This window comes from Benincasa hispida, chromosome 9 (assembly GCF_009727055.1).
Source record: "Benincasa hispida cultivar B227 chromosome 9, ASM972705v1, whole genome shotgun sequence".
NCBI classification, from domain to species: Eukaryota; Viridiplantae; Streptophyta; class Magnoliopsida; order Cucurbitales; family Cucurbitaceae; genus Benincasa; species Benincasa hispida.
Genome location: NC_052357.1, coordinates 76,714,287 through 76,725,406, shown reverse-complemented (window position 1 = coordinate 76,725,406; position 11,120 = coordinate 76,714,287). Strand labels below are relative to the sequence as shown.

At 35.8% G+C, this 11,120-nt stretch overlaps 1 pseudogene; it reads right to left on the bottom strand.

The window, feature by feature from the left end:
• LOC120084916 overlaps nt 1–7,552 on the bottom strand; it is a 9,265-nt pseudogene extending 1,713 nt beyond the window's left edge.
• Between the last annotated feature and the right edge of the window lie 3,568 nt (nt 7,553–11,120).

Sequence of the window (11,120 nt, the reverse complement as noted above, 5' to 3'; positions counted from 1 at the left end):
ATTCCACTGACCTGTAAAAAGTGGTCCTAATCCTTGGGGATGTGGCAATACATCTAAGAAATTATTCCATCGAACATATTCTCCCCTGGATGCAGGAATAGCCGACATGGACTAAATGTCCTGTCCAAGCCAAGGAACTTACTCCGAATAGTCCTGACAAATGATGATTGAGACGAGATTCGGCATTTTTAAAACCAGGAAACGCTCGGTTTCCATTTCGGTTGTGGTGTAACCAACCCGCTATTAAAGATAGCGCAGAAAGAAATAATAGAAAAAGAGCTCCAGTATAAAGATCCCCATTAGTACGTAAACCGATTGTATACCACCCACTGATAAACACCAGAATAAGCGATATTCACTGGGCCAAGAGCACCACCTCGAGTAAAAGCTTCGACGGCCGGTGACCAAAATGAGGATCCCAAATTGCATGAGCAATCGGTCTTACATGTAAAGGGTCCTGTACCCATGCTTCAAAATTGCCTTTATATGCTATATCAAATATAATATATAACCTAAATATTGTATCACATACAATATAACCTATAGTTTCTTTTCTCGCTTATATGACATTTAATATAAATCATATTTATATTAAATTTAACAATTATCAATCCAATTCATAGAATAACATCTACAAAGTGGGTCGTATCCATAGTGTCATAAGGATAAGGTATCCCTCCTTTATCCATCCACTATAGACCATTTAGGTTATTACTTAGGGCATGATCCACTTGTATGTCTCTACATACGTGAAATAACCATAGATCTTAGTTTATTGGATTGAGTAAATGCTTATTAATAACAATAAATTTACAAAGTGTTTACAAACTACGAGACCACCAGGAGAATTAGGACATCAATCCCAACAATCTCTCACTTGTTCGAATGCCTCGAGAGACTAATGTACAATAAAAAAAATTACAAAATACAATAAATTAGGGCATACTCTATGCCCCAGTAACATCTCCCACTTGCCCCAGACTCTCTAAATGACCCTCGAATACTTTAGTCGTGAGAGTCATTGTAAACAGATCAGCAACGTTATGCTTTGACGTGATCTTCGTGACTATCACATCACCGCGATGCACAATCTCCCTGATCAAATGATACTTCCACTCTATATGCTTGCCTCTTCGATGACTCTGAGGTTCCTTAGAATTTTCCACAACCCCGTTGTTATGACAATAAAGTGTGATCGGAAAATACATATTTGGAACAACTTCCAAATCAGTAAGGAACTTCCTAAGTAAAACAGCATCTTTAGGATTTAATCCTTGCTTGATGCTTCATCATACTACAGCTCCTCCATTCAGAGTGGACACTAACCCTAATATCGATTTCTGAGAATCTCTATCAATCTGAAAGATAAAGTCTGTGTATCTTGTAAGGATCAAATCCTTATCTCCATACACGAGCATATAGTCCCTCGTTCTCCAAAGATACTTAAGCATCATTTTGACCACAGTCCAATGATCTAATCCTGGATTGGATTGATATTAACTGATAATCCCTACTGCATAGCAAATGTCAGGTCTAGTACATAACATTGCATTCATAAGGCTACCAATAGCCAACGCATAGGGAATCCATCTCATTTCCTCAACCTCTTGAGGTGTCTTAGGACATTGTTCCTTAGACAAAATAATTTCATGCCTGAAAGATAATAAACCTCTCTTGGAATTCTGCATTAAGTACCTGATCAACATCTTGTCAATGTATAATGCCTGAGACAAGGCCAACCTTTTGTTCTTACGATCTCTTATGATTTGGATCCCTAGGACAAACTACGCTTCTCCCAAATCTTTCATTTGGAATTGGGCGGCTAGCCATTTTTTAATGTCAATCAGAAAACCTACATCATTCCTAGTGAGTAGAATATCATCCACATATAGCACAATGAAAGCTACTGAGTTGTTGATGATTTTCTTATAAACACAAGGCTCATCAATATTATGATCAAAGCCAAATGATTTGATTGTACTATAAAATCGAATGTTCTAAGATCTAGATACTTGTTTAAGTCCATAAATGGACCTATTAAGCTTGCAAACCTTTTGCTCATGATCTGGATCAATGAATCCTTCTGGTTGAGACATGTAGTTGGTCTCCTCAAGATTACCATTCAAAAAGGCAGTCTTTACGTCCATTTTCCAGATCTCATAATCATAAAATGTGGCTATGGTCAAAAAAATCTTCATAGACTTTAACATGACAACAGGTGAGAAAGTTTCCTCATAGTCTACTCCCTCGACCTGGGTATAACCCTTTGAGCCTTAAAGGTTTGCACCTTTCCATCTACACCTCTTTTCCTCTTGTAGATCCAACCCAAAGATTTTACCCCATCAGGCTGATCCACAAGTTCCCAAATAGAATTGAAGTACATATACTACATTTCCTGATTCATGGCTCTAATCCACTCATCTTTGTCAACATCCTCCATTGCTTGCTTATAAGACAACGGATCCTCAACTCCATCATCAGATATAATGTTTTGGGCTTCAGTTAAACCCATGTAGTGTTCAGGCGGGTTTGCAACCCTCCCACTACATCAAGGCAGTCTCAACTCTTGAGATGGTTGACTAAATGAACCGATATCAACAACTCTTGTTGATCTATTAACTTGTTCAACAACTCTTGTTGAACTCTCAGTAGGCTCATTAGAAATCTCATTTAAAACAAACTTACTTCATGGTTTATGATCCCGTATGTGGTCTTCTTCTAAGAAGATAGCATTTGTTGATACAAACACCTTGTTCTCACTTGGATAATAGAAGTATCCACCCCTCCTTTCTTTGGGGTAACCTACAAATAGGTAAACTTTCGAACGAGGTTCCAACTTTTTATGGTTAGCCACAAGCACGTGGGTTGGATATCCCAAAATCCTGAAGTGAGGTAAATTACCCTTATGGCCTCTTCATAACTCAAAATGTCTTTTAGAAACACCTTTCGAGGGAATATTGTTCAAAATGTAAACTGCAGTCTCTACTGCATATCCCCAAAACAAGTCTGGAAGATGAGCATAACTCATCATAGATTGAACCATGTCCAACAAGGTTCTATTTCTCCTTTCTAATACACCATCCTCTGAGGTGTACCTGGGGCTGAGAGTTGGGATGTGATTCCATGTTCTATCATATAGTTCTGGAAATCTAAGTCCATATACTCTATACCATGATCAGATCATAGTATTTTTATCTTCTTACTTAACAAGTTTTCAACTTCAGTCTTATACTCTTTGAACTTTTCAAAAGCGTCAGACTTATGTTGCATTAGGTATAGATACCCATATCTTGAATAATCATCTATGAAAGAGATGAAATATTCATACCCACATCGAGCTCTTACACTCATCGGACCACAGAGTCTGAATGCATAAGCTCCAAGGTTTCCTTAGTTCTGTAACCTTTTCCAGTAAAAGGTCATTTGGTCATTTTGCCTTCAAGGCAAGATTCACATACTGGCAAAGAGTTTTCTTCTAAACCATTTAGAAGTCCACATTTCACCAACTTCTCAATCCTATTGAGATTTATGTGACCTAACCTTGGATGCCAAAGATAGGCGTTTTCCTTAGGAGAAACCCTTGGTCTTTTTCCAGTTGTTGCTGTTTTGAACATTTTAGTATTAAGCAAGGCTTTTATGACGGATGACCTTAGTACATATAGGTTATTTTCCATTGAACCAAAACCAATCTCCATACCATTCTTAAAAATAAACACTTTATTCTCAGAAAATAAGATGGAATAACTTTGTTCAATCAGACAAGAAACTGAAATTGAGTACCTCTTGATTTGAGGAAGCACATAAACATTAACCAGTAACAGATAACGCTTCTTGTCTAAAAATAACTTAAGCTTGCCTACAGCAACAGCTGAAACGGCCTCACCAGTTTCGACTCTAAGAGTCATCTTTCCATCTTCCAACTGTTTCTAGGAACAAATTCTTGATATGAAGAACTTACATGGTTAGTAGCACATGAATCAAGTATCCAGACAGAATCATCATTCTCTACCAAACACGTCTCCAAGACAAATAAATCACATTTATCGTCTTTAGACTTATTCCTCTTATAGAGAGTAGTTGGATTAGTATCAGAACCTATATAAGTTCCAAGTTCCATTTCAGAGAAGAATTCTCGTCAATGAACTTCATCTGAGTCAGCAACAATTACTTTTTCTTTTAGTCCTTTGACATTCAAAAAAGACTGGGATCACATTGGGAACTGACACTACTGGTTTCTTTGTCATCAATCCCTTTTTGAGAACTTACGTTCAAACAATTCTTGCAACGAGTCTATGATCTCACGTACAATGACCATACTCTCAACCCTTTTGGCCAATGCATCAGGTATGCTTGCCAAAGTTGGGTCATCAAATTAGCCTTTATCCACATCTCATATGCATTACGAACATTTCGTGATGCATCAGGGTTCAGAACTTGAGGACACTCCTCAACTATGACAAACTTGAGGTCGTTTACCACGAAATACGTTTTAATAGACTCTTTCCAACGTATGAAATTGGTCAAATTAGAAAAGTCAACTAATGAAAAATCATACAATGATATGTTGCTGAAAAAACAAACATATTGATCTACATTAGATTGTTAGCAAATATTATTGAAAACAAATCCAATCTGGTTTAGCAAAATCTAAATGAACCCTGTGTGACATCTAGTTTTGCAATGACGTTTCAATGGTTTAGAACAAAAGCCACCAATAGGTAGTCAATTTATCCCTCCACTGAATTGAGACACTCTCAACCAATCATTACACCAGAACAAATCTTGTTCCTATAACGACTAGCCATCATTGATTTGGTCAAGAAATCGTTGACTTGCTTAACAATTTTCCGTAAGTGTGACCCATCATTTTAGATCCTAGAGTTCCGCCCCAAGCAGCAAATCCGAAGGGAAAAAATCCGATTGAGGCAAAAACTAAAGCGACCCTATCCATTTCTAGAGTTCACCTTAATATTGACCAACTGCATAAACCATCCGAAGGAGGACGCTCCCACGGCGCCTCGAGGTCGTGCAAGAAGGTCTCACGGTGCAAACCAATGAAGGAGACCGCATGACATGTTGACACACATCCTTCTCTCACTTACTATAAATAATCTCTCTGTTTACCTTGATATTGACCATGCAAACACCATCTAAAGGGGGACGCTCCCAGGGCACCACGAGACCAAGCATAAATCTCACGCCGTGAACATTCCAGGAGAAACGTGAGTGGAATTGACATATCATATATATCTTTAACTCCCACTGAGTATTTTAAGAACCTAGGGTTTAGTTTACTTAGAAAAACACGGCTAATTATTTTTACTAAGTGATTATTTAGGTTTGTCCAAAAGTAACGCTTACTTTGGAAAGTTAAACAACTTTTGATCAACATTCATTAAACTCTTTAACGAATATATAATCAACTGTTGCATGCTTGTAGCAAATCTATCTAATTCACCTTTCTAGATAGGTTCCCAAGTAGGGGTATTCCGTTTCCGTCGATTTAAATATCCCAGCCTAGCCAGAACCCACCTTAGACAAAAGGTCCCTTATAGATAGATTTATTACAAATTTAATCTTTTATGGAAATCAATTTAATCCTATTAAACCGATTTAAAAGATTAAACTTAGGTTTCTAATTTCATTAGAACCATGAACTTAGGTCTATCTCAATCAAATTTTAAAACCCTTTTAAAACATGATTTTACCTAAGTTGGCATACAACTCTTGGTTATTGATTTTAATTCTAATTTCATTAATTATAACTCATATAAAAAATGAAACAATCAAAATCAACCACAATGTGAAGCAACACATTCTCAAGGCATTTATAACTCTTATAAATAAACCTGAGTGTCATGCTCCATGCATTGTACATTCATTATTACTTTTATATAACTCTTATATAACAAAGTAATGAACGAAGCATATATGCTCTCATACACCTTTATACTATAACACTTATAATATAAAGATGATGCATGAATATGCTTAATGCATACATAAATATAACTCTTATATTACATAATGCATGAATATGCTTTAATGTAATTTAATCATGCAATCTATATATAATAACACTTATAATATAAAGATGATGCATGAATAAATGCATATCCTAAGGTGGGTTTTAAATCTATGTCATACATTATGGCATATAAACTAACATACATCTCGTGTACATTAAAAAAAATTGATGGACCAGGATAATATGCCTCAAAACAGGCAAACTATTCCATGTCTAATAGGATTTGATTTCTCCTTTCTGATACACCATTTTGCTGAGATGTACTAGGTGTTGAGAGTTGGGATACTATTCCATGTTCTATCAAATAGTTCTGAAAAGTTGCTAACGTTCTTAGCACATAAAGATTACTATCCAGTTTTGCAGAACAAATATCAACACCATTCATAGAAATAAACACTTTATTAAAAAGAAAGTTGACATTATAAAAATGTTCAAGCAAAACACTTTACAGAAACTAAGTTCTTTTTTAAATTAAGAACTACATATACATCTTCTAATACAAGAAATTTGTTTTGTAAAGTCAACCGAAGACCTTCCACTGCCACAATCGAGACGACATGCCCAGTTCTAACCCACGTCGTCATCTCACTGGCATCTAGTTGCCGCTAGGAACTAATTCCTTTAAATAAAAAAACAAACATGGTTAGTGGCCCCAGAATCAATAATCCAGGTAGAATCATCATTCTCCACTAAACAGGTTTCCAATACAAGTAAATAATATTTAGCTTGTTTGACTTTCTTCTTTTAAGTATTTGAGATAGTTCCTTTTCCAATGACCACCTTGGTTGCAATGAAATAGATTTTCGTTTGTAGCCTTAATGGGTTTTCTACCCCTTTGAATAGGAACTACAGGATTAGCTTTCCCGTTTTCACCCATCTTCTTCTTCCACTTGTTGGTGCTGAGGGAAGAAGGTACAGACTTAGTTCTAAAGGTCGAATATTTATGGAACTTTTTAGAAGATAAAGCAACATTTGCTTCACCCTTCTGCTTCTTGCTTTTCATCAAGGATTGGAAGGTATGCAATTCATTAGCAGAGTAGTCAGGTTGTAGTCAATCCTGTTCAAAACAACATTGCTACGAAAATGAAGGAAACTTTCAAGTGAAGATTCCAATATAAAGCTAGCCTGATTGGCTTCATCGATGCTCGATCCATTCATCTCCGCCACGTTGAAGTGGACCATCATGTTGAGAACATATTCTCGAACAGATGCCTTTTCTTGCATATGGGCATTGAAAATGTGTTTTAGAGCGTCATGCTTGAGTTGTGCAGATAGTTGTCCGAACATTCTCCTCAGGTACTCCATTATCTCACGAGTTGTGAGCATGGACTCATGCATCTTGGCTAAGACTTCATTAAGATTTGCCAAGATATACACTCAGGTCTTTTCATTTGCCCATGTCCAACACTCATATGCTTCTCGAACATTTCGAGGAGCATTGGCAGCTGGAAAGGGAAGACGATCCTCCATTAGGACAAAGCGAAGATCATCCATGATCAATATTGTGTTGATTGTGTTAGCCATTGTAATTCTCTCCCGTTAACTTATTCGCGACGAGTAAACTTAAAGTAGTGGTAGCCATTGTAGCCACCTATTTTTATCCGATCTTCTTAAATGAATTTGAATTAACATGTAAATTTATATTTTTTGTAAGTGTTATTTTAATTTCATATACATGTTGATTTGTAGAGTTTTTGTGCTTTTTAGTTTGTTTAGAAAACTTAATTTAGCTAGTAAAAAAAAACAAAAAAAACAAAACAAAAGGAGTACATTTTTTAATTAAGAATTGGTTAACATAAGGCTCCAACCCATTTTGGGTTTAATCTATTTTTGTTAAAATGTGAAATTTTAAAATAAATCCAATGAAAAGAAAAAATACAATTGTGGTAATGTTTTGGGTTTTAACCCATCTTTCTCAACCAAAAAAAACTCCCGGAGTCCCCGTCACTAGCCTAGACACCATCCCAAAAGAAAAACGCATAGAAGAACAACAGCCCCATCCCCATCTTCATCAGCAAAAGCAGGTATAAAAGAAAAAGCGTTCTCTTCCTCTATCCTAACAAATCCTAAAAAAAAAAAAGAAAAAAAATGACAACATCGAGAAAGTCTAGTTTCGTTGGAGGTTGCACTTGGTAGGGCATTTATCGCAAGTAGCCGCACCTCATACAACGAACATCTGGAACCCAACCTTTAACTTTCTTCTTCTCTCTTAGATCTAAACAAATAGAGAGAAAGAAAAGATCATAAGAAAAAAAAAATTATTATTATTATTCTCTTTTCCCTTTTTTTTTTTTTTTTTTTTGTCTATCTCGATATGCATTTAGTATAGATCTATTACTACTGCCTATTTTATCTTCATTTATTTTATTTTATTTTTTCTTTTCGTGTTTATTTCTTCCTTCATCACCTGTCTTCTTTTTAATTTTTTTTTAAAAAAAAAAAAAAAAAACAAAGCTGTGTGTAAAAGAAGAGTAGAGAAAGACATACCTTGTAGGGAGGAAGAACACTTGTCTTTTGTGCTAAAAAAAATTCCTTAAACTAAAAGAAGTTAAAAAAAATGGCAGAGAAGAGTTGAAGAAGATGTGAGTTTAGAGAGGAAATTTAGAAGAAGAGAAAAATAGGAGAAAAGAGAAAAAGTTAAAAGTATGAGAAAAAGAAGTTGGGAAAATCAAAAGATTTAGGAGATTTTGATTAATTAATATTACTAATTTTTTTTTTTATTGTTGTTAAAAGGTTAAAAAGAAAAAGAAAAGGTGATGTGATGGTGGCAACCCATCACATCGAAAGCTTTTTTATTATTATTATTATTATTATTATTATTATTATTGTGTAAGGCTTTGGGTGGTTGATTTCCCAGCGTTAACTTCCTTTTTTTATTTAATATTTTGTCTCGTAGTGTTAATGATATATATATATATATATGAATTTTTTTTAAATAATGTTTTTTTAATAAATAATGACAAAAATAGAGTCGGGGGGAAATAATTTCAAAATTAGGTGTTTTGAGAAATTATAACAGATTTAGAGTAGTGAGATCGTGTACCCAATACACGATTTCCATGTGGCATACTCGTGTACTGGGTACACGAGTACCATTTAATCCAGTCAGCTGACCACGTCATCTGACTGGTTGACCGGTAGTTCTTTTGAGATTTGCAATTTGAAAATGATACAATATGAGATTTAAAAATGACCCCCCCCCCCCCTCCAGCCCTTACTCCTCATGAGGTTGTCTTCATGTCCCTCTAAATTAGGTTCACCCCGTTGTCGCTGTCATCTACGACGAATACGTCTTCGATCGGTGTCAGCAACATTGAGTCGTATTGTTTGTTGAATAATACTTTCTACGTTCATCAATGTTTGCATCAACAGATAAGGCTGTCAATAATTTCCCCTTATACTTTCCGTATAGATGAGTTCCATCAATCTGAATTAATGGCCTACAATGGTTGAACTCTTCTCTTGCAGGACCAAAAGACCAAAAAACTCGTCCAAAAATAGTCGTACCTGGCACATCAGAGGGAAAGAAAAACCAGTCTGTTCGTGTTCCTGGGTTGTAATGAACAACAGCACTCAGCCGATACGGAAGCTCCGAATATGATTTCTCCCAGTCGCCAAACACAGCAATTAACGCTTTTCTCTTGGCTTGCCACACCCGTCTATAATTGACATTATAGCCATATTGTCTTTTAATGGCTTCTTGAAGTAGGGCCACAAGTACTCCAGGATCAGCTCTAACCAAATTCTGAATTTTGATACTCATGAAATTTGAATCCAGCTGTGAATGATCCTATGTCAACTCTGAAAACAAACATGAGTGTTCTCCTTGAAGTTTTGTGATTTCGAACATCCCATAACTTTTGCGCCGACATGCCCATAGCCTTCAAGCACACCCGTCACTCCAAGATTTACATTTAACATACCAAAGGTCCTGATTTGATTCCACTACGACAATTTCGTAGTATTCCGTCACACAATATTTTTTTACAGCAAGCTGTAAATCTTCTTTGGAATTAAATAACATTCTCTTTTGTATTAAACTACAGTTATCTACTCCTACATTCCTTTCTTTCAAAGTAGACCCCAGTTCAAACGTTGAATTTGTCATTTCCCAATCTATTTGGTTGAACATTTCCGACGGTACCAAATCAAGATCTAGTTCACCACTACCATCTATTCCAAATAATTCATCCACTTCAACGTCGATGTCACTATCTCTATCATTTCTAGGTTCAAGAATTACTAAATCTTCAGGACGCATCGACATATTTATTATGTTTTTTTCAACTATTATAGTTGACAAAAAAAATATATGTTAATATGTCAACCCAACAAACTCTAATTTCTAAGTTTTCTAAGTTTTCTATGTTTTCTATGTTTTCTAAGTTTAAATCAATCATATATAAACTAAATCATACATAAGCTATACATATAAGATTTCTATATAATACACTATACAAAATATACTATACATAAATTATACATACATAAACTATAACTATTTATACATACATAAACTATACATACATAAACTATACAAAAATGTAGGAATATACCAAGCAAAATTCAGCCCAAAAACATGCAAAAACATACATATAAATACAGATCAGCCCAGCTAGAGAAAGAAATATACCAAGCAAAATTTGGCAGCAAAAAATGTAGGAAAATTGAGCAACACGACCGCTAGATTCGGTGAAGATCAAATGGAGGACTGAAAGTCGAGCAAAATCGAAATTTTGGAAGATTTCGGTGAAATAGAGGCTTCGGTAAGGAAAATCAACGATGGTTTCGGTGAGGGATCGATGGTTTCGGTGATGGATCGACGGTTTCGGTGAGGGAAAACGGCGGTAGGGAATAAGAACAGGCGTTTCGGTGAGGAAGAAGAAGAGTCGAGCGGAGCTTTTAAGGCATAGAAGTCGTGTACTCGGTACACGACTTAGGGTAATCGTGTACCCGGTACACGATTCCTTCATTCAAACCTGCATGACTACCATGCTAGACTGGGCGTGCCAGGTGACTAGGTAATCGTGTACCTGATACACGATTTAGGCCTTATCGTACCCAATACATGATTTAGGTGTAATCGTGTTAA